We start from the raw sequence: 23478 nt of genomic DNA, 5'->3' as shown, positions 1-23478 counted from the left end.
GACATCATTAGCTTTAGCCTTTTTATCTGTCTTTAAAAAGAAATGCAGTGCTATAGTAAATACCTTTCAGCAGGAAGCACTGGAACTCTCCCAAAGCTTTTGACTCTTTAAATCTTAAATGGCTCCTATCTGATCTAAACATAAAACAACTGAATCTTCAGTCTACTTAAACTGATATCTTCGTGGTGAACCCTTAAATTAGCATGAAATACATCCTTTTGAAGTGCGCAGCTTCTTTGCCTAGCAAAAAAACCAGCGCTCGTCACGAGCGATCCAAACGGCCTTTCTCAGCAGCCGAAGGGGGAACACTGGTCCTTGCCTAAATAAATGCTCCAGCTCTGTTGTGTATATGATGGCTTAAAATCAAATCAAGCTGTTAATCCAGAAACTACAGAGGTGACAGTGAAGGACCGTTATTCAACGCTGGCCTGTAGCCACACATGTCACTCTCGGATAGGTAGCTAATAAGTGCCTTTGGTTTTGGGGCAGACTGGGGCAAAGTCAACAAAGTAGAGCTTATCTGGGAGGTAAAAACAGTGAGCGAGGAGCTGCGGACCTGCCTCGAAAAGATAAAACATCACATCAAGCCATCATTAATTGGCCTCATTTGACAGTCACTATCCCAGGGCTTCTTATCACAGCAGAGGAAATGCTTATCATACAACAGGGGCACTTTTTTAATGCCGTCTCTACCTGCAAAGGCTGAAGGAGGTGGGGAAAAATGAGCGCGGTACTAAAGTCATCCTTGATGTGTTAATTGCTGCTTTTCATTTTGGAAATGAGCACTCGATGTTAAGAAGTGACTGAGCAGGATCTGCTGGTCGGCTGATACCAGAGGAGTACAACAGCTGACTTCTCTGTTTTAAATATTTGTGCACTGAGGTGGAAGCGGTTTTCTATTCAATTCAATTTTATTTTATTTACACAGCGCCAAATCACAACAACAGTCGCCTCAAGGCGCTTTATATTGTACAGTAGATCGTACAATAATAGATACAGAGAAAAACCCAACAATCATATGACCCCCTATGAGCAAGCACTTTGGCGACAGTGGGAAGGAAAAACTCCCTTTTAAAAGGAAGAAACCTCCGGCAGAGCCAGGCTCAGGGAGGGGTGGAGCCATATGCTGCGACCGATTGGGGTGACAGAAGAAAGACAGGATAAAGACATGCTGTGGAAGAGAGACAAAGATTAATAACAGGTACGATTCAATGCAGAGAGGTCTATTAACACATAGTGAGTGAGAAAGGTGACAGGAAGGGAAAAACTCAATGCATCATGGGAATCCACCAGCAGCCTACATCTATTGCAGCATAACTAAGGGAGGATTCAGGGTCACCTGGTCCAGCCCTAACTATATGCTTTAGTAAAAAGGAAAGTTTTAAGCCTAATCTTAAAAGTAGAGATAGTCTGCCTCCTGTATCCAATTCTAAATATATGCTAAAGTTATATGATGAGGAGGAGGGGGTGTGGTCAAAGGCCAGAGGAGTGCAGTGCACATAAAGCTGGGTGTTTCAAGGAGAGTCCACAGCAGGAGGCTAGGTGATAATTAAGTTGACAGGCTTCCTCAAAGAGAATTTAAAAAAGCACAAAGACTATCTCAAAACTTTCAGAAATCTAATTTATGAAGACAGACTGGAATCATCGTCTCATGAGAAAAGCATGAGTTGCAGGAGGACACATTTTAAGGTTGGACAGACGTAATTATGATCCAGAACTCGCAAACACTCAATTGTCTGGCTGTGTGACTGGAACCGGTTGGTTGGGGAAAAGTCAAGTGATAAAATAAAATATGATAAAAGGGAGGCAAGCTTGCAATTTGGGGGCTCGAACTGTCAGCGTTGTGAGTCTTCATAATTGCATGTGTGTGGTGTTGGAGCTGTAAATCACTTCTGAATGCAGAGTTATTTAAAACCTGTGGAGATCTGGGATGGATACAGTTTTCTCACTGTATTGATCATGAGGCTTAAAGTCCTCTTTTTTCTGACAGCACAATGAAATTTTAAAAGAAGAGAATTTTTTCAGCTTTGTAATACTGTGTTTATTTAATTAAGATCTGCTGGTGCAGAGTTGGCCCAAGTTGTTCAGTTATCCAAATTTAAGACTAACCTTTGCTTGACAGCACATGAGTTTCTGCAGTTATTTCCACCCTGTTGGTTATTAAAATATTGCTGTGAGTTTGCAGAACTTGCTGGGTTAGCTTTGTTCATCCCACAATTTGATGTCCAAACAAATACATGCAAGTGCAAACCCTCTCTGTGAGGCGGGACCTTCTTCACGATCAAATTCTAAGGATTTTAAAAAACCTTCTGACCTAAAGCTGTTTGATAAATGTGATTTTTTTTCAAGCTGTAACATAAAAAATGTTTCGTCACAAGTGTTAAAATTTTACTTTGACAGATAGAATCACAGCTAGGAGATGGACCTGGCATCCAAATATAGGTGAAAAGAAGACCTTTAAGCTCCTTTAACCTGTCCCCAGCTTGTTTCTGTTACTCTACATCGCAGCCACTAAACTGCAGCAGTTTATTATCATACAACACTTCAACCCACCCTTTCGTATTGTGAGGGCCTGTACCTCAAAGATTAAAACTGGAGGAAATACTCATGCTATGACGTTAACAGCTCAGTAAACCAATAAAATTTGAGCTTAGATTTTTATATAATAGTTTAGGGTAAATGATAGTATTTCACGTTGAATTAATTTTCCCCAGAATTAGATCCAAGTGTGCAGGTAGTGCTTGTAATAAAAGTTTACATGTAATGAAATGTGCTATATATTAATAAAAAATGTCATAGCATTCCTGATCATGTGAGCAGCACTGATGGGATTGGATCGGAGTATGCCTAATGTTTAGTTGATCTGGTTGATCTGTTACTCCAACTGGACTTGCTGCACTCTATTTCAGTCTCACCTGTACCTGAGGCAGCTCACCACATCACCACTGTCGTCTGCTTGGTTTTCCACCACAGACCACAAAAAAAAAAAAAATGTAAATGACATCTTCTCACCTACGTGTTCTGCACAACCGCCATCGTCCCCTTTACGAAACAGTATCTTTTTGACTGCTTGCATATGACGCATTTTGGGGACATCTGTGAATTATCTTTACAAACAGTAACCTGGGTTACATTCTCCCCAAGCAGGCACTGCACCAGTACTGAAACACCAACAACAACCATGACTGAAACCAAACTAGTAAATGGAAAGACAATGGCAAGACGTGACAAGTGAAACATGTCAGAGAAGCTGTAATTAGATTAGAATGGTTTTGGATTCCTCACAGCACCTGCTGTTGTTGTTACACCTTTCCTCTCTTACTCAGTCCTTCAGCAAATGAAACATCTTCAAAAAGAAAAAAAATCTTCCGCTGCTGTTCTTCGCCAAGCTGTTATCAACAGAAAAACTAAGTCAAACTTCTTCCAAACACAGTATTGGAGCAGCGGTGTTTCCTATCGTGGACTCTTGGTGGACGGTTTATCATTCTGAGACAGTAAACGGGCTCGTTTCCCATTTACGTCTGAGCTTTCTGAACCTTTTCATATCCCCCGTATTGAGCTGTTATTTTAATGTTGAACACAGCTTATCCTCTCCTTCTACAATGAGTGCTGCACATCTATCCCCTTATTCAAACTTGTATTGGGTTTTGGCTTGGGGACTTAATCCTTTCCCCGGCTCGCTCACTGGCAAAGCCACACGAAATCAACTCATCAATAACACGTTGTTTACTGAATGCAGATGACTTTGCTCAGGAATCCCCTTAGCACAGCACACAGGCATGAGTGTAAATCATCTGAGCATGTTTAAATACTTGAGCTGCCATTTAAGCAATTGCAGCAGACACAGATTTCACATTGCAATTGTTTCCAAATCACTTGGGCTTGGCCCCGATGAAAGATGCCAACAAAGAGCCAGGGTGCTTTGCCCCTTTGTCTCAACTTTCAGGTATTACTTCAGCTGCACACACAGAAAACAGCATCTCATATATTCTCCTTCACACTCTATATTCTGCAGTGCTGGACTGCAGGACCACAGATACATAACAATGAGGAGCTTTAGGCCCATAACTTCATCATGTCACACTAAGCCAGAGTTTCCTCATCTTCTTTTTAAGGCGCACAATACCAGCATCTAAGCGCACTGTAAGTTTCTAAGCCACGGTGGGAGTGCAACAAAGAGCTTGTGAATTACTACAGACGGATAGTTAGCTGTGTCCAAAACGGTGACATTCTTTAATGTATGTCACTATACTGACAGTAGCTAAGGCCTTTGCAGGTTGTCGACCTAAAAGCGGGTCAGAAGTTGCTGTACTGATCAGCTGACACACCCTTCTATACATTTTTTTAAAGGTCACATGACCCGTACATAACATTAACCTAGCTATCAGTTTAAAAATGAATTGTCGCTTCAGTTACATTTGGCATCAGCTATGGTAACTAGCATCTCCAGCTGCAGCTCATGTTTGCTCGAGTATTCACAGACATAGCATGCTACAGAAAAAAAAGGGAAAAACAATCATCAATTGCCATTTAGTCCAAAAACAACAAAGAGAGAGCTTTCAAAAGTTCAACGCTTGGGACAGCAGTAGGGCGGTAAAAACACAGAACTTCTGCAGGGGTTGGTGATGGTGTGAGGTGAATTAAACAACAGGCTTCCCCGTGATAGAACGTGGTTTTTGGATGCAGTTCATGTTCAGTCAGTGTTTTTTTTTTTTAATTTCCCTTTTTGCATCACTTTTAATCCCCGTTTATGTTTAGAAAACAAACTGCTTACTTATGTTATGGAAATTAAGGTTATTTAGGTTCAAATAATCCTAGAAACAAACATCTCCAAAGCAGCAACCTCAGGGACTGACAAATGAATGCGGTGCTTCCAAAAACTGCAGTTCCTCTAATGTCCACTTGGAGCAGTGTCCGGTGTGCTGACACAGGCTAGGCTTCACCTCAGCTAACTGGAGTCCCAACCGGGACCTCTGGACTGTATTTGGGCAACTGGAGCATTTTGGACAATTGTAATGTGATTATCTGGCCCTGCAACTAATGAATAGTGGCTACATCCATGTTTTACATCAATGGTTAACATGACTTACTTAACACCATTTACCTAAAAACCTCTTAAAAAATAAATATATAAAAATACAAAATTCTTTTAAAAGTACATTCAGTGAAGAGGGTGCCGAGTAACACCACAAATAAAAGACATTTAACATTACTGTTTGTATCTCCACTTAGTTATAGTGGTAGTTATAAAAAGAGATTTTTTTAAACAGGTTCAATAGTATCAGAGTTTGATTGTTTGAGGTTATTATTCACTCTCTCTAAATTTACAGCTTTTACTTGAGAAAAGAAAAAATGTGAAGTTTTGATTGAGTTGTTCGGATTTCACTCTGGCCTGATGATGAGTAAAAAAGACTTTGAACATTTCTAAAGTGACTCTTAGCCCTAAGAAAATTAGACTGGTAGCTTAGGCCTTATAATGGGGTTCTTACTGACTGAATTTGAGGATTTTCTTTCACATGTAAAAATAAGAAAAATCCCTTGTTGGTGCAAGTTGCTGGCAGGATGGAGCCTAAAGGGAAATCGCCATGTTTTTGGAAAAACTAAAAAAATCCTAAATTTTGCTTTTATTAAGCCCAATGTCCCTGAAAAGATGACGATTTGAACATTAGTCAATATAAACCTGCAAGACACAATGTCTGCTTTTAATGAGGAGTACTTCCTTGTTTGTGAAACGTTCGAGGTCAGCAGGGTTTATTCTTCTCGTGCTGTAAATGTGATTTGATTATTTGCATTCACACCAGTGAACACCGCAGAGAGATTTGCAGCCACGCTTGATGAGGACCCGGGGAGTCTCGGAGATTTTCTTACTGATCGATCTGACAAACAGATCAGATCACCAGCGTGTTTTTTTCCCCCTCTTCAAATGATGATTTTGAATAGCCTTGGCTGAGTGGTGAAATGTAGGCAGCTGAGTAAATCTAAAATCTGGATACATCTGGACATCCGCGATTTGTCCGCGGATAACTTGTTAAAAGAAATCAGATGTTTGTCTAACTCCTGCACAAAAACAAAGTGCTGAAATCCAGCTTGGCCAGCATGAGCGGGGCTGCTTTTAGTCCTCGTGCCCAGTTGTTTGGACTCTTTCTTAATCTCTCACTGCTCACTCTGCAGCGCTGTGACTCTCGCTGGCACTCAAAGAAGATTAAATGAAAAGCAAATTTAAACTAGTTGTTTTTGGGAGGCTTTACACTTAATTGACTGATGGCTACTGCTGTTTACGCGTTCCTGCTGCTTCCCACTAATCCAAAACCCGCTCACTGGCACATCCAAAAATCCAACCAAGGTATCTATGTCAGCTCTCTTAATCACTCTGGGCTTGTTTTAATCTAATCTTTTCCTCTTAAGCACGTCTTATTTACTTGTTTTCTGCTCTTCACTTTCCGTGCAGAAGGTGATCGCGGCTCAGCTGTGCATCCTCCTGTGCTCCAGTTTCTCGTGGAAAGCTGCAGTAATTGTTTAAGAGCACTCCTTTATCCTCAGTGTGTAAACATGCAGTGTGATGGCAACAATCAAACCAGCTGTAGAGCTCTGTATAAAGGCTACAATTGCTCCATCATATGGCAGTTCAATACACAATTATTTTCCATCGCTGCACTAAGGTGCATGGTCCCTCCCTGTCGACGGAGCAGCATTGATTCACTGAAATAGATTCATGCTGACTGTGTTCGCATTCTAAATATGCTCCTTGCTAGTGAGAGTGTCCTTGTAGCTGTTGTAAAGTTTGCTATCTGAGCTATTACAGCTCTTGATAATTGAGGTACTGTAAATTAAGACTCCAGTGTATTAAATCTGTACATGAAAGCGTTTGATTTTAACCAGCTTTTTACCTCTAAGTGAGACAAAATCAGATACAGATATATTCTCAAACCAAACCAAGAAGACTAAGAGCCTAACTGTCAGTGCTGTAATGAAAAAAAGTTTGAAATTAATTATTCAAAAAAGCAACTGTGAAAAGAAAGCAAAAAAAAAAAAAAAAAAGGAGGTGCAAGCAGAAGCTGAATTTTCCTTATTATTTTGTAATTCAAGCTAGGCCGACTGAAAGATTTTTAGACAATATACAGTAGATATTAATATCTGTGACTTTAAAAAAACAAAAAACATCAGAGCCAAAATACCAAATGCTACAATTAAACTAGAATATAAAACATCTAAAACCACAATATTGGCAGAGACCCTTTTCACTATTTTATTTAATAATTAATTTTTTAATATGAGTGAGATCAAAGATAGATACACACTATATCACATCTCAACCACCCTCTGATAAATCAGTATTTTGTCCTAATTATGGAGAAAACAGAGGGTACAGATTGATTCCTCATTTTATTTTATTTTGATGGAATTTTTTTATGCTTCACATATAATTTCTGCAAACGTGCTAACATGGCTGACCCTAATGATGCTCACACAAACATCAACACAGTCCACCACTAGAGAATTAGCAATTAACGCTTTGCTTTGGAATTTGACCAGAAATGTTCAATTTTGAGTTTTACCTGTGCATTCGCAGGAATGCAGACATTGCTGAAGACACAGTTTGATTTTTATTTTGGCAATGAAAGGAGTCATACAAAAACAATGTTATGACACTACTACTTCTTTCAGCTGCACTCTTGATGGGTCCTCACAATGGATCATCTGCCTCCATCTTGCCCCGTCTCTACCTGTGTCACATCAACCCTCCTTCACTATATCCACAAACCTCTTTTTCTCCTGCCTGGCAGAAGTTCTCACTTCTAATCCTGTCCATCCTGCTCACTCCCATTGAAAACCATAATATTTTCAGCTCTGCCACCTCTGGCTCAGCCTCCTGTCTTTTCGTCAGCACCACGGTCTCCAAACCATGCATCACAGTCGGTCTCACTACCATCTCGTAAACCTTCCTTTCACTCTTGCTGTCCCAAATCACCCTGACACTCATCCCCACCCACTCCACCCCTACTGCATTTCCTTTACCTCTGTTGTGCACTGCCCGTTGATAAAGTAACAACACAAAAATACTCGAATCAGTCTTGAATAAACCAACGATGTGCACAGTTGTAAAAGTACTACAACGTGACCTCAGCAGCCCCAGGAGCTGCAGCAAGGCTTCACAGACATAGACTATATAGAAAAAGCTTCCCCATCATATTGTCCATTCATTTCTGGACTAACCTTAAAATTTTGGCAACTAAAACTCCAATTTATTAGCAGCATTGTCAGTCACATGTAGTATGAAATCATCTGATGTAGGACCTGCAAGTCTAAAAGTACAAAGTATACCTGTGAAAAAGAAATTAAATCTACTCTGTCCAGTACAAACAAATGGTTTTTGAATAAAGTGGGTCTGGTCCATTCAGCTTTAAGGCGGCATGAACCAACCGCATGTGACAGAGTATCTGCCCTCGGCGTGCCTGTGTGCGATAACATCTTCAGGACAGATATCTCAAGTAAATATTTATTTCAGATGCAGTGTAATCTCACTCTGACCACTTGGCCATGTCCACCTCGGCCATCATAACTCACTGAGTCTTATCTGCTGAGGCTGGTCTGGGCAGAATCTCTTTCTAATGATGAGGAGTTGTTGGTTTTTTAGGCTGAAAGAGTGAAGAAAGAAATGAAGAAGAGGTGAGCAGGCAGGAAAGAAAATGGAAAACAAGTGAGAAAGATTACCCCTGTGACATGACTGCACTCTCAGCCTCATTCATCCAAATCTGCCAAATTTTGATGTTAATGAGGCACACAATCCCATGGCAATAGATACCACAACAGCGCTATTGCAGCTCTCCGTTAAGCAGTGCTTATGAATGTAAAACACTTCAGGCTCCATGTAAGCAAACCAAACAAATTTCTGTTGAACAGCTTTTGTATGTTGATGTTCTCGACCGTCCAATCAGGCCACGCGAGGCGTTCAAACATGCTGACGCAGGACTAACGCTGTCAGGTACGAGAATGATTACGTTTGATTAGGAATGGAAAAAAGCAAAGAACAAAACAAAAACTTACATTTAACAAGAAAACAAGCTTCCTCCTTGTTTTACATGTAAAAAATAAGCATTTAAAGACATCATGCAAGAGTGTCTTTACATAGGATATTTAAGGAAAATGTTTCATTTCTTCGAAAAAAGAGAAAAAAAAGAAATGACTTTATATGATTAAGTCATTAGTGCCGACTGTACATTCCTCAAAATAAGGAATTCCACATTTTTAAGGAAGTCATAAGGCCTGATAACATGACATCCACCATAATAATCAAATTATAAAGACTCATTAGTGCATACTTATGTCTGTCTTAAACAACTTAAAGCTCATCTCGAGTTATTTAGAAAATCTGCCTGAAAATCATTACACAACAACAATCTCCCATTTTGGCCACAGTTTTGTTTCATATCATTGTGATAAACATTCAAAGGTTCATTCCGTATAAAATCAACAAAATCTAAAAAAAGTTCCCACCTGACATCCCCCAGAATCAGCTGATTTTTATTTTTTGAGGGGGAACAATAACTTCAGTTTATTTAGATGAAGCCAAATGCAATTTCTCTTCAGTTACAGGCCCTGCGGGCATTTCTGATCTGCCATGCCTTCATAAGTACAGGGGATATGTACATGAAACTTTGAGTGCTGACAGACACATTAAAGCTCCTTTAAAAAAAAAAACTGAAGCCAAATCAATTTTACACCCACTCCAACTGTCGCAATTTAGAGCCAAAATACGGTTTTTGTTCAGTGGTTTATCTCTAACCAACGTTGAGCTTCAGTATCATGAGATATATCATGGTTTAAATAAACTGCACTAGCTTAACGTCTGTGACGCTGAGGAACTGAAACAAGCATTGACACAGCGGAAGTTTGATCTGTTTTCTTAGATTTTGCTGGAGAAAACTTCAAAAAAAATGCATTTTGGGTACATTTTCAAGGGCGATATCAGCAAAAAGCGTCAGGGACAGCTTCTCAAAATAAGCAATAGAATATGAAAGGTGTCATTTTTAATTAGCATTTGGATACCAACTCATCAAATCACTGTAATAAGCAGAAATCAGTATCAGAAATGCTGGAATAAAGTTAAAAAGTGCAAAATTTCAGTCTGCTCCTTGTACTTCAAGAGCCTGTAACTAAGAAAATATTCAAAATATGAAGGTACAATTTTCATTAAATATTCTGAGGAGAGTTAGGTGGGGCCTGACTTTTCATGCCCCATAATTTAAAAAATGCAAATTAATAAAGTCCAGTCATTGCAGTTGCTGCTTTAACAAGGTGCTGTTGATGTTTGCCAGACGGCTGGAGAGGAAAGTTTGTTTTCCTGTGCCGTCGCTCTGTCTAATATTTGGTCAAATGTGGGCACAAGGTTGTCAGAGCCGGCAGGACTCGCCTCCACTGAACATTTACAAGAAACAATGAATAACAGGATACTTGAAACACTTCTTTTGTCGCATAAAACTTAAGACTCAATGGAACCAACCATGTGGTAACGTGCCTACACAGCAGTGAGGCAGCTCACATATTATTACAAGGTTTCTCATCTAGGCTCTGAGCCTATCGCTCCCTGCAAACACAACACACACAGAGAAATAGGGGAGTGTTGAGTAAAAATCCTCCCGGAGCCTACATTAGTCTCATCGCCCCAGCATCTCTAAAGTGGCACTGACATATCAGAGGGATAGCTGGGAAACACTGCAGCTTAAACAGATCAACAAATCTGAGGGTTTCTTTGGTGTATGGCATGAGGGGCCCAAAAGTGGGCACAAAAACCTTCATGCGCCTAGTCGTGGTCATCTTGACTGTTTTGGATGGCCATGTTTTATGCTTTTCCAGGTAAAAAACAATGTGTGACTTTGTGCTACTCATCATATGAACATAAATCATATCAATATGCATATGAGAAAAAAATAGGTTTAGGTAGTAGCCAATAAAACACAATTTACTGGCTTGATATGAGCAGTGAAGCACTTGTTTTAGATATAATAAGCTAAAACCAAGCAAACATGTTTGGATCAGATTTTCTACATGGGGTTTTGTTTCAGTCATGAAAGCTTTTAACAATAAATGCACATATAGCATGCTGCCAAACCTATGAGGTTGGAAAAGCTCTGGAGAGAATGTAAAGAGGGAAACGATTCAGAATTAGGACTTATATTTTTCTAAAAAGATGCCTCCATTCAGGTGCTGTGATTTCTCTACATACGGTAGGATGGTATTAGGACTGGGAGGAACTTGAAGAATAAAAACAGAACAATCGGTGCTGCAATTCATGACTATTGAACGAGAGACCACAACAATTCATACAGAGGACATAACATAACTTCCCTGATGCAGTTCCTCGGAGAGTCCAGTAAAACCTGAAGGATTTATCCATTTATATAAAGTCCTTTCACGGAAATGAGTCAAAGAAAGCCCGTCTCTGGCTCAACAAAGAGTTAAGCATTTTATATTCTACTGTGAAGCTAAACTGTTCTTGAAATTCAGCTGGCAGCCAGCCTCACTAGTCATCCGTCAATTTGATGTGTGCTTCAAGAATCTGGCCCAAACAGCCAAACTGTGAGCCAGCAATCCAAACAAACAGTGTGAGAAACCAAGAAGCATCCCCGGCAAGTTAAATTTACACCAGCGCTGTGGCCCGGTCGTGTGCGGTGGTATCCATCAACTCACTTTTCTGCTTCTTTGATCCTTTACTGTTGAAGGAGAAATGAAACCAATCTCTGTGTAAAGGCAGGTTTGCACTACTTTATCTTAAAAAAAACATTTGATTGGAGTCAAATCCCACCTTAAATGTTCAGCACTATTGGCAGCTGCTGCTAATTTAGTTTTCAAAGGATGGCTTAAAGGACATTTTGGATAGAAATGCTTCTCTTTCTGTGAAACGACTCACCTTATGACAAGTGTTGTGAAAGGAAACAGATTTCAACAACAATTTTAGATGAAGCTTTACATGTACAATTATTTTATTCAGAATTTCCAAATTAACACGTGTAAAATTAAATTTAAAACAGGATGTAAATGTTTTTCATCTGTTAGATAAATTTGAAACAGTCACTTAGTCCTCTGCATGTTTAAAATAATGCATCATCTCTCTCGAGCCTTACATGCTATAAATGTGAAACTGTAAACCCACAACTTTTTTGAATAATATTATATAAGAAAACTGCTGCGGATGATTTGTTTTTAACCAAAGCTGAAATTATTTCTTTATAAAGACTTTCTCTACAACATACCCGAACAATGCAGTTTAGCTGCCCAGCACTTTTAATTAATGAGAAATTTACTCTGTTAATGTCAGGCACATTAATGCATAATAATATAAAGCTTGTTAATGTTTTGTAATCAGCAGCCTAGATTTGCTTCTGTCACAATCATACTCAACAAATCAGAAAATGATAACCCCCCCCCCCCCCAAGGCTCTTACACCCTAAACTTATCCCAGTCATACGTTCATGGCACTTCTTCACGTAGCTGGCTCTGCTGAAGAGGAGCGAGCGTGACCATAGTAACGTAGCTGATCATTTCAGATGCTACTTTCCAAACAGCTCAACAGATCTCAGCAATGAAAAACTGAATCTGTCAGCTGACTAAAGCTCAAGTTTCTCTATTTCCTGTGTGTCAACTTCACATCTTTCACTATTTCACACAGAAAGATGAAAGAAAGAGAAGAAAGCAGAGGATGAGAGATCATTTGCAAAAATAAGGAGTGCTCAGCTAAGGGACATTTGATCAAGAAGCTAGTTTTGGCTCCTCCCTCATTCCCACGGGGTCACTACAGCGGGTAGCTCCAAATGTTCGATTTGGTAGATTTTCTGACTTTCCTGGGATTCGTGTCTCCTCCCAGAATCAAACAGGCGAATGTGTAAAGCACTACATCTTGGAGTAACTCTACACAACCTTTGAGAGTTTACATATAGCATTTTAATATTCTAGTTACCGTTTTTGTTTCCTTAAAATCAGTTTACATGATGTATTGATGAAGTTATCTGGTAAGGAACTGTGTGGAGCAAACTCTGGTGTCAAAGGTCACCACAAGGTTAGATCAAGGGAAATCAATTTAACTCGTTAGTGTTTAGTTTCACTCACCACATTCTACCTTTTGTACTTTGTGTCGAGGGACTGCAAAGGAGCCATATTAGCTCATGCAACATCTGCTTTTATCTCGCTGAATTCAGTTGTCTAAATCCACAAAGAGCAGTAAATCTCAAAACAGCAGCACATCAGATGATAACAGCCTGTCCAGAAAGGAAAATCTAAAAGCATTAAAAATACAAATTATTAAACAAATTTTTTCTGCGCGATTCTTTACCCAACACTGGACCACCTCTCCAAATGTTGGGGTTCCCCCCACAAGCCAATTCCCACTTGAACCCCTGCTCAGGACCCACAGAGGAATCGTGTCTGCTACTTTTAAAAAAATGTAAATAACTTTATATACTTCTGTTTGCACAGCTTCTGTGCTGAACAATCACAATCGGTGGGACTTATGCAGCTCTGCCTATGCAGAGTGATAGAGAACCAGCTGTAGAACAAATCCCACTGCAAGGTATTTCACATAACCACTAAAAAGACCTGGAAACACAACTATGAAGCAAATGAAACACATTCTGGATGCTTATCAGATCATTAAAAATCTTGCATGTGTGTCACATGATTTTGGGTGATGCTGATGTCTAATACTATATACCAAGGCCTCAATTTTTTCCATTTCTTACCTACAAAAAAAAGCAGCAGCTTTTTTGTCTGCCCCTCTCTGAGGGCCAGAATAAGCGTATTATTACTAGAAGAATGAAAGTCAGTTAATGAAAGCTGCAGTAGGGAATGAAGCTTCTTGGACCACCTGTTCAACATTTTCATATTCAGTGAAGAAAAGCTCAAGTTCCCACATGAGCTCCTTACCATCTGTTTCAAAAATATATCAAATTTTGATTTTCAACAACAGTGCATGCTTTGCTAAGCACAGACACCTCAGAGCTTATCTTAACGTCTGCTTTTACGATTTGTGAAATTTCTGTGAAACTGTATTCGCTGCTTAATAGAAGTAAAATGACTTAAAAGTGAATTCAGGTGATCTAAAACAATTCAAGCAACAGGTTTGGGGGGGGGAAAGTCAGGCTTGCACATCTCCAATGGGATTATAGACGCAGAAGTGTGACTGAAGTACTGATCAATCAATAAACTGCATCTGACTGAAATCAATTACAGCGAAAACCATTAGTGTTATCAGAAGACAGAAACACAAGTTTGATGTGGATGTTAAAGGAGTTCTCAGCAGCTTATCAGAAATAATGCCAACAAAGAGGCAGCTAATCAGGAGATAAAGACAAAGAGATACTGTAGGCCTTAACTAATACACCAAGTGCATACTTAATGAGCAGCAAAAAACTTTGCGACAACACTGAATTAACAACAGGTCTCATCATTTTGATTTGAAACATTTTTGCCTCAAAAACCTCCTTTTGATTGCTTTGGTTGCCTGCAGCCATAGTCACTCACAGTCTACATGTAATACAACGACTTACCTGCACACACTCACGCTTTTCTGGGCTTTAGTGAAACTGGAAACGTGCCAGACCTGGAAATAAAGCTTAAAACAAAGCTGTGCCTTACAGCTGCAACCTGCACTTTCCAAAACAATCAAAACAACCAGTGGTCCAGCGCTGTAAACCACACTACGACCAGCTTTTCCCTACGGACTACTTGCAACTACCAGCAATGACTTGCCAACCATTCACATTGTACACACTTTTCCTTAGCAAGCAACTGTTGCCTAAGGTTCACTGAACGGTCTTCTAGGCCTGTGTGAAAGGGGCTTTAGCAATCAATTTAACAGAGATTGCCTTCAGCAACTATTTGCCACTGGTTATGGATTACACATTTAACCCTCGTAACCAGTGGTTTCCAAACAGGGGTAGCCAACCAGCTGTTGGTTTATGGTTTCCAGCCAGTGGTTGGTAGGTGGTTTCCAACAAGTAGTTGCAAGACCAATGTCAACCATTCTCTAGGCTTATGGGCCTTAACGGTTATTAAATGGAATTGTAACTCGTGTATACTAATACTCAAGATTAGGTATGGGTACCGGTATCCGGTACCCATCATGGCTGCTGCTGCCATCATCATGGCAGCAGCCATTCTCCCCTGCGTGAGTAGCTTAATGTTGTTCGTGTGTAATTTACGTTGAGTATGCTCACCACATTATTACATTAATGCATGTAAGGTGAACTAGCAAACACCGTCGTAGTTACATGCGGCTGTCTTCTTGTTTGATGGCAGATACTCCCTTCACCCTGGCTAAAAAGGCTAAAATGACCAAAGAAAAAGTGGAAAACAGCTAAACATGAGAGGTTTTTGGACAAAATTTGTGTTCTCCATTCATTAAGCACTGGTTCGAGCACCGTTTAAGCACCGGCACCGTTTCAAAAGCACCGGTTTGGCACCGGTATCGGATAAAACCTAAATGATACCCACCCTACTCAAGATATGTCACAAAAACATCAACAAAAAACATTTCTTGAGGTCAAAATTACCTTTTTCCTTGACCTCTCTCTCAGTCAGAGCACTTTTGCCAAATTTGAAACACATTTCCACAAAAAGATCACAATCCAAAGAAGGATGTTAACTAGAGATCAGAAAGAGGAATATAGTTGGCCATTTAATTAAATTAAATTCTATTTAATATTATTTATATAGCAACAATTCACAACAGCAATTACCTCAAGGCAATTTATATTATAAGGTAAAGACCCTATAATAATACAGAGAAAAGCCCAGGAATTAGACAAACCCCTATGAGCAAGAACTTGGCAAGAGTGGAAAGGAAGTACTTAACAGGAAGGAACTAACAGAACTAGGCTCGAGGAAGGGCAACCATCTGCCTCCACCCGTTAGAGGTAATGAAAAAAAATATTTTAGAGCACAATTCAAATCTTATTTACACTGTTTCAAATTATTATCCACAAGAGTTTTGAAAAATGTATTGTTGTAAAGAACTGAAAATGGTAATTTGTTGAATTTGCAGCATTAGAAGAAAACAAAAGTTATTTCAGTTAAAAACATCCTAACAGGCCAAGTTACAGGTTAATATAAGACCCCTTCTTTCATTTAACATTCACAATTCTTGCATCCATTAAATTTGTGAGGTTTTGAACATTTTCTGCTTGAATTTCTTTGCACGATGTTAGAATATTTCTCCCACAGCTGCTGTTTTGATGTAAACTGCCTCTGAACCTCATCGATCTTTTGCTTGAGGATACTGCAAAGGTTCTCAATAGGGGTGAGGTGAGGAAAGGATGGGGGTCACATCATGAGTTTCTATCCTTTCATGCCCACAGCAGCCAATGCCACAGAGGTATTATTTGCAGCATGAGGTGGTGCATTATCATGCATAAAGATAATTTAGCTACGGAAGGCACAGTTCTTTTTGTACCATTGAAGAAAGTGTTCAGTCAGAAACACTACATACTTTGATGAGGTTATTTTCACACCCCTACAGGGGCCTAGCAGCTCTCTCCCCATGATTCAGTCCCAAAACATGACTCCGCCACCGCCTTGCTGATGCCGCAGCCTCGTTGGGACACGCTGGTCATCCACCAACTATCCACTACTCCATCCATCGGGACCATCCAGGGTTACACGGCACTCATCAGTAAACAAGACTGTTTGAAAATAATCTTCATGTATTTCTGGGCCCATTGCAGCTGTTTCTGCTTGTATTTTTTAGAGATGGCCAAATGTCAGGTTTATGCACAACTACACGATCCTACACCTTCAGTTTCATGGGACTCCAGAGGCACCAGCTACTTCAAATACCTGTTCGCTGCTTTGTAATGCCGTTTTAGCAGCTGCTCTCTTAATCCGATGAAGTTGTCTGGCAGAAACCGTCCTCATTATGCCTTTACCTGCACAAACCCTTCTGTGCTCCGAATCAGCCACAAATTCATTCACGGTACGATGATTACGCTAAACTTTTTGTGAAATATCTAATGCTTTCATGCCTTGTCCAAGGCACTGCACTGCATCTGACACTTTTCTGCGACAGGGAGATCCTTTTTCTTTCTGATGTTGTTTGAAATATGTGGCATGCTAGGCTCCCTTTGATTGGGCTCACCTAGCAAACTAATTATGACATCACTAATTATGAATATATCAGTGATCCTAAGAGGCCTGAGACACAATACCGTCATTGAGTTTAACTGGAAAAAAAAAACTGAATATTTATGATGTTAAAATCTTATTTGCATAATAATTTGGAAAGCAGTGAGGTATTCGGTAACTGATGTCCCACGTGAATACTGAATCCTTCGTCATGGAGTCATGTTGTTGTATTTTTATCACCAAAATCTATCAGTTCATTGTTGACATCAAGTGAACTGATGTGAAGAAATTCCCTCAAGACGTGTGTGGTCATGAGGATATACGAGAGAACATCAGATAAAATTCCTGTGGCATAAGAATTTTATCAAACCTTAATATCAGGGTGAAGACTCCTTGCATTAAGGACCCAATGATCAAATTCTACATTGTTTAAACGTACAAAATTAAATTCACACAATTTCAACATTTTCATGCACCTAAAAATTAATTCAACGCAATTGTGCACATTATTAGCAAAAATGAATTCTTTAAAAAAATAATTACATAATGAAGTATGTAGTATGGAGACTGTAACAACACAAAGCATGATGATCTGGATGGGTAAAATTAAGGTAATTTCATAATTTTACTGATGTTTTTATTGCTGTTTACAACACCACAGTGAGTCACGTGACCGTTGTTTTCAGGCTGAAGTAATGCAGTCGAAAGTCACGACATCTATCTATGTAACCTCGCTGTAGATCAGAATCGATCACAAATAAATTCCTATGCAGGGTTTGGCTCAGAGCAGGACAATAGGAGCACACAGGAGCTGAAGGCTTGTGGTCTTTCTGTGTAGTGGAAAACTAGACAAAGTTCCACTTTTTTTTTTTTTTAAAAGGAGCCTGCTTTTTCCCCACATTTGGTATCTAAAACACATGATCTGTTTTCGCCTCACTGAGGCTAACTAACTAAATTAAGACTGCATCACGGGAACACCCTTAAGCCAATTTTCAATGACGCAAATACCTTGAATAATACACAAGTATCTGTAACTAATAAACAAGAATTTGTTACACATTTATTGAAAAAAACTGCAAATTATTTAATCATAAATGTACATGTTTTAAAATTTCCTACCTCCAAATTTGGTGTACGTGTGACAAACACAGAACTCACCGAGTTACATGTGCATCCTACTTATTCATCACAACATACATCCTGATGTACATCCTGATTATAAAAGAAACAAACAAAGGTAAGATGGCTTTTGGTTCAATGTCTAAACAGGAAAACCAAAAAGGGCCACTCCGCATTAACTACCTCTACCAATCAAGCATCGCATTAGTTTTCCTGTAGATATGCATGTAAGATGCCCGACCTAAAGTATGGTAATAAAAGAAATAAAACCAGACTTTGCATGGAAACACATCCAGCGTTCATGGAAGCCTGTCTGGTCCGTGAACACATTAGAAGAGGAGGAAGAGGAGTTAAAATTAGGTCGGGTACTTACCCAAATTTGACACAAAGTGATGGCGGGGGCTACAGGATCAGACACCTGAAAAAACAACAAACACCTCATAAATAAAAACAAGTTTGTCGCAAATAATAAATAATCATTTCAAGAAGAAAAGATCTGAAGAAATAAACTGAAATGGTCCAATTTTGAATCCATCCACATCGCCTTTCATGCAGCTGTTTACTTTTAAAAAGTTGGCATTAAAGTCTCTCTCTAACTCCTCAAGTTAAACGCTAACTTTTGACTGCAGGGGATAAATTCAAAAATGATAATTGTGACTGAAATTTCTATTTCTGGTGTTGTGAATGTCCTACATTCTGTTTAGATGCAGGTAAGGGTGGGGGTGGAATGATTTTTGTCTCCAGGGCCCAAAGATGTGTATTTCTCTTGCTGAGGAATGCTTTTGTTCTGATAAATTGACAGTGTCAGTTTCCCACATTGCCACAGTGTGGCATATACTATAGGGAGCAGTAGTGGGAACACAGATGCTACATACGATTGGCGTCAGTCAATGTGACAGTTCTTGTTTTTTCTTTCCTTTTGAAGGAGGGGAGGGGGGCTATTTTTCTAAATCTGAACTTCCAAGTCGAGGAAGCAGGAAGGAACAGGAATTAATACACCTACACTCCCCTTTTCCCTTCAGAATGGCAAAAATCTCTTTGTACTCGCATCATAATTACTGGTGGGCGCCAGTTTGGGAATCGTTATCCATGCCTCCTTCACACTTACTTTTTCTGTTTTTGCAAGTATTGTAGCGTGTTTTGAGAACAAGCAATTGACAACTAGGTCTTTTCTCAACCTCACTCCAGTTTCTGTACGCCGTCTTAATGTTAAGGAACGGGTATTGCTTGAAGTGGCGTTCCTTGTTCTAGCATATGCTTCCTATTTTGAGATTTTTTATTTTTTTTTTGCAGCCGGGCGTGGATGGAAAGTAACCAGCAGATGAGGTGCTGAGGACGTTTCTCCAGGGAAATAATGTTGATGAACAAGCTCTATTTTGGAGTCTTTCCATGCAGTCTGACAATCTGAGCCTATTCAAAATGCAAACAAAAGTACTCAGTAATTTTATCCCCCAAAATGTTTTACTTTTCACTTTTAATTAGGAGTTTTACTGCTGAGCACCTTGGTATATTTTATAAAAAACAACCCCCCCACCCCCACCCCATACACACATTATCATCAACTAAACTTGCATGCTTTATATTTATGAAAACCTTCCACCAGAAGGGAAAATAAATATGACAAACTGCAACTACTTCATAATAATATGTAATAATATATGTGAAATAATGGATGTCTGCTGCATGTTTTAGTTCATATTTATGAAACTTTCCACATTAAAAAGAAGCTCACATGGTAAAAAAATTATTTAACCAACTTTGCGTCTAGCAATGTATAAGTATTACCATTAGACATCAAGCAAGAGTGAAATATTTGATGGGATGTTAAAGAAAAACAAAAAAACTAATGCTGTGAGTACAATTTCACGAATTCTCAACAAGGACATTAAAAAAAAAATTCAAATGAAAAAATTCCTTTAAAAAAACAAAAACAAATCAAAAACCTGCTGACTGATTTTGACAGATGTGAAAATATTCTACCAATCATCCAACCCCAGTCGCTAACAAAAAAGCAGACAATCAGTCATTTAAATATCAATCCACAAAATTGTGTATTACAAAGGTATTTTCCAATATTTCCTTCTAATTTATCTGCTGAAGTACTGACGCACGTGTGAGCTAGCCTTCTGTCACCGTGCCAGTGCAAAGAATTCATCTGTTGTTCTCGAATCTTTGAGCTGCATGCCGACAGAATGTTTCAGAGCTCACCGCCCTGACCTATTTTCTTCTACAGATACCAAACAATGAAAAATGGCCACTCTCTTATAACACCATCTTCAGCTTTTCTCCTCCAAGTATCCCCATCAAGACCACCCTTTTTACACACACACACACACACACACACACACACACACACACACACACACACACACACACACACACACACACAATAACTACTGTGCTATCTGCACACGCAATGTTGACTGTGAAAGTAACAGCTAACTTGGGACCTTATTAAGTGTTTAGAAAATATTCCTCACTTCCTGTTTGCTTGTCTTACCATCAACTTAAGTTGCGTGCCACTGCTTTGTGGTTTGGATTCTTTATTTATACCTTTATTTACCCAGGGTGGTTTAGCAAGTGCTAATATTATTTTTCTGCAGCTCGACACACACACACACACACACACACACACACACACACACACACACACACACACACACACACACACACACACACACACACACACACACACACACACACACACACAAAGCTTACAGGAGTGTGTTTGTAACACAAACAGACTTTTGAGGCTACATCCAGATTTCCTGAGGTAAAAAAAAAAAAAAGAGAACCTGGACTAGCGTTAGCGCCAACGTCTGACCAATGGCTGTGAAGGCTTTCCTGAGTAGTAGAGGGCCTGAGACCTGGGCACTAAATTTGATTGATCTTTGAGTGTCTGAGTCCAGCACGTTCTGTGCTCAGACATCTGGGAAAATGTCCAGCTGAGCAGAAAATGTGATCTGGCCAGAAATCGTGGAAAACACGGGATAGAGTTGCTCACGGGTGTGTGTGCGCGTTGCCGTCCGTTGCCAACCTTGGCCAACTCAGAGAATTTAAAGCAACGTTAGAGTGAACGAGCTCTGTGCCTGTAAGGCAGCAGTAGGAAACAGCAGCTGTTCCAAATCTGTACAAGAAGAAATTTTTTAAAACTACTCTCAAACTTTTACAGTTTCCCAAACATTGTATTCATGATGGGGCTGGGAATGGGGGGTGGGGATATATATGTGTGCACACATTCTTAAATTAATTATTAAACCTATTTTATAGGATTTATTTCTTTAAATCTACTAAGTACCTTTTGATTTGATTTTAATTTTTAAAGTGTCTCTGTGGTGACCTACCTTGAAAACATAACACATGACAGGAAACACCAGGAGTAGTTTGTTTGGTGAAACTAGCTTTCAAAATAAAAGTGAGTCAATCTGGGATTGAATGGTTGAATTTCTCTCTCTCTCTCTCTCTCTCTCTCTCTCTCTCTCTCTCTCTCTCTCTCTCTCTCTCTCTCAAAAGGATTAATTGCTAATGTGTGTCCCCTTTTGTAAAGTTAGTTTTGATTTTTCTCTAAGCTCTAGTTTTTCTCACACTTAGTTATATTCTTTCACCTGAGTAAAATTATGTGTGGGAAAGACTATTTTCCTAAAGTCTACATTAACAACGTGCACACAAGTCTCATGATATTCAAAAGTGAGGCTTTCAGGTCATGACTACTATACATGGTTATGAGCTAGAATAAGACCTAATTTGGTCTAATTTGGCAGCTTTCACCTATTTTGTGTCTAACACAGAGACAGTCTAACAGAAATGTTGTGCCAGTGCTGACAGAGATTTCACTCAGCTACACTGGAAGAAGCTCACCGTTAATCCCGAGCAGATAACTTATCAAGCACATTTTTCTAATCTCAGGCATATATGACTCATATTTTTTCTTTTCCAAAATAACTGTTAGAACTGTAAGAAAACACCTGCTTTCAGACATAATCCTAATTTTAAAAAACAAATAACAAAACAAAGAAAAAAATTAAAAAAAATTAATGCTCACTAAAAGGAAAAATAGAGTGATTGTGTGTGGCAGTTGTTTAAACACTTCACTTTCATGAAAAGTAAAAAGAATACCTGCTGTACATTATGGCACAAAGGCTTAGCTACCGATAACACATTTTTATCCGATATATGTTGATATATTCTACAAATAAACACAGACAAGTGGAAGAAGATGGATTGAAGGCACAATAAAAAAAACAACCTTTTTTGAACTACAATTCCCAGAATGCCCTGGAAGATGCAATTTGTGTTATTGTTCATTTTTTGTTCATTGTTCAATTTATTTCATTAAAAAGTGTCAACTAGCTTTTTTCAGTAGATCTTGTTTTCACTGTGAGAGTATATGAGGCAACTTTAACCGAACACCGCCGATTCTAAAGTAAAAATAAAAGTTATGAATTTAAAGGGACGACTTTTTTTTTCAGATTTCAGTAGGTTTATATGTCAACAATGTTAACCATGGAAAGTTTACATCATACTACATCTAAAAATATGTGCATTATTGATTTTTTTTTTATGAGATATGACTCTGTCAAGTAAAGTGCAGCAAAGAGGTGGGAAAGAAAATGTCATGTTGTCCATGACCTCTGAATTACACCGTGCGATGCTACATCGATCTCTGGCAAACTACAGCAACAGCAGCATGCACCTGTCACTGTTACCACACATCACATCTCAACTCAATTTAGCACAATTACTACTTAGGCATGATGGGGGGCACAGGGACATTTGGGGAGTTAGTATCTGCTGGGCCATGGTCCTCATCGGCAAGATGCGTGTAGATGCCAATAGGGGCGCAAAGAAGCCCAGGTGGCAGCAGATTTGGTCCCTCGGGAGACCTGCACATCAGCGACAGGAAAAGCGGTGGAGTCCCAAGGTGCCAAAAATAAACCGGGTTAGAAACCACAGTTAATGATTCTTCCACAAGTTGAACTATGAGATTCCTTTATGATCTTTACTTCTTCCAGATCAATTTTGATTACCAGAGGTTGGGCTTTTAGGTTGGGGCAAAGATCCACCACTGTGAAGGAAAGGGGTGCACTTGACTTATAAAAAGCATTTTGGACTAACTGCAAGCTATGGAGAGGTGAGTGTTGAAGACCCATAAAAAAAGGGAATTGCAGTAGTCTAGCCTTGAGGTGATGAAGGCATCAATGCGTTTTTCTAGGTCTTTAGTAAGAAGATAAGGCTCCACTTTGGCAA

The 23478-nt window shown here is 39.3% G+C and overlaps 1 protein-coding gene across 1 annotated transcript in view; it reads right to left on the bottom strand.

The window, feature by feature from the left end:
• Nucleotides 1-23478, bottom strand: part of lpp (LIM domain containing preferred translocation partner in lipoma) — a 185657-nt gene that overhangs the window by 136582 nt on the left and 25597 nt on the right. Inside the window, exon 3 of the mRNA XM_080877289.1 lies at nucleotides 18605-18649. The gene's annotated coding sequence lies outside the window, so the exon portion shown is untranslated. The remainder of the gene's footprint in view (nucleotides 1-18604; nucleotides 18650-23478) is intronic.

The sequence above is a fragment of the Rhamphochromis sp. 'chilingali' genome (genome assembly GCF_963969265.1).
Source record: "Rhamphochromis sp. 'chilingali' genome assembly, chromosome: 3".
In the NCBI taxonomy this organism is placed as follows: domain Eukaryota; kingdom Metazoa; phylum Chordata; class Actinopteri; order Cichliformes; family Cichlidae; genus Rhamphochromis; species Rhamphochromis sp. 'chilingali'.
Note: the sequence above shows the minus strand (reverse complement) of the source record. Positions and strands in the feature narration are given on the sequence as shown.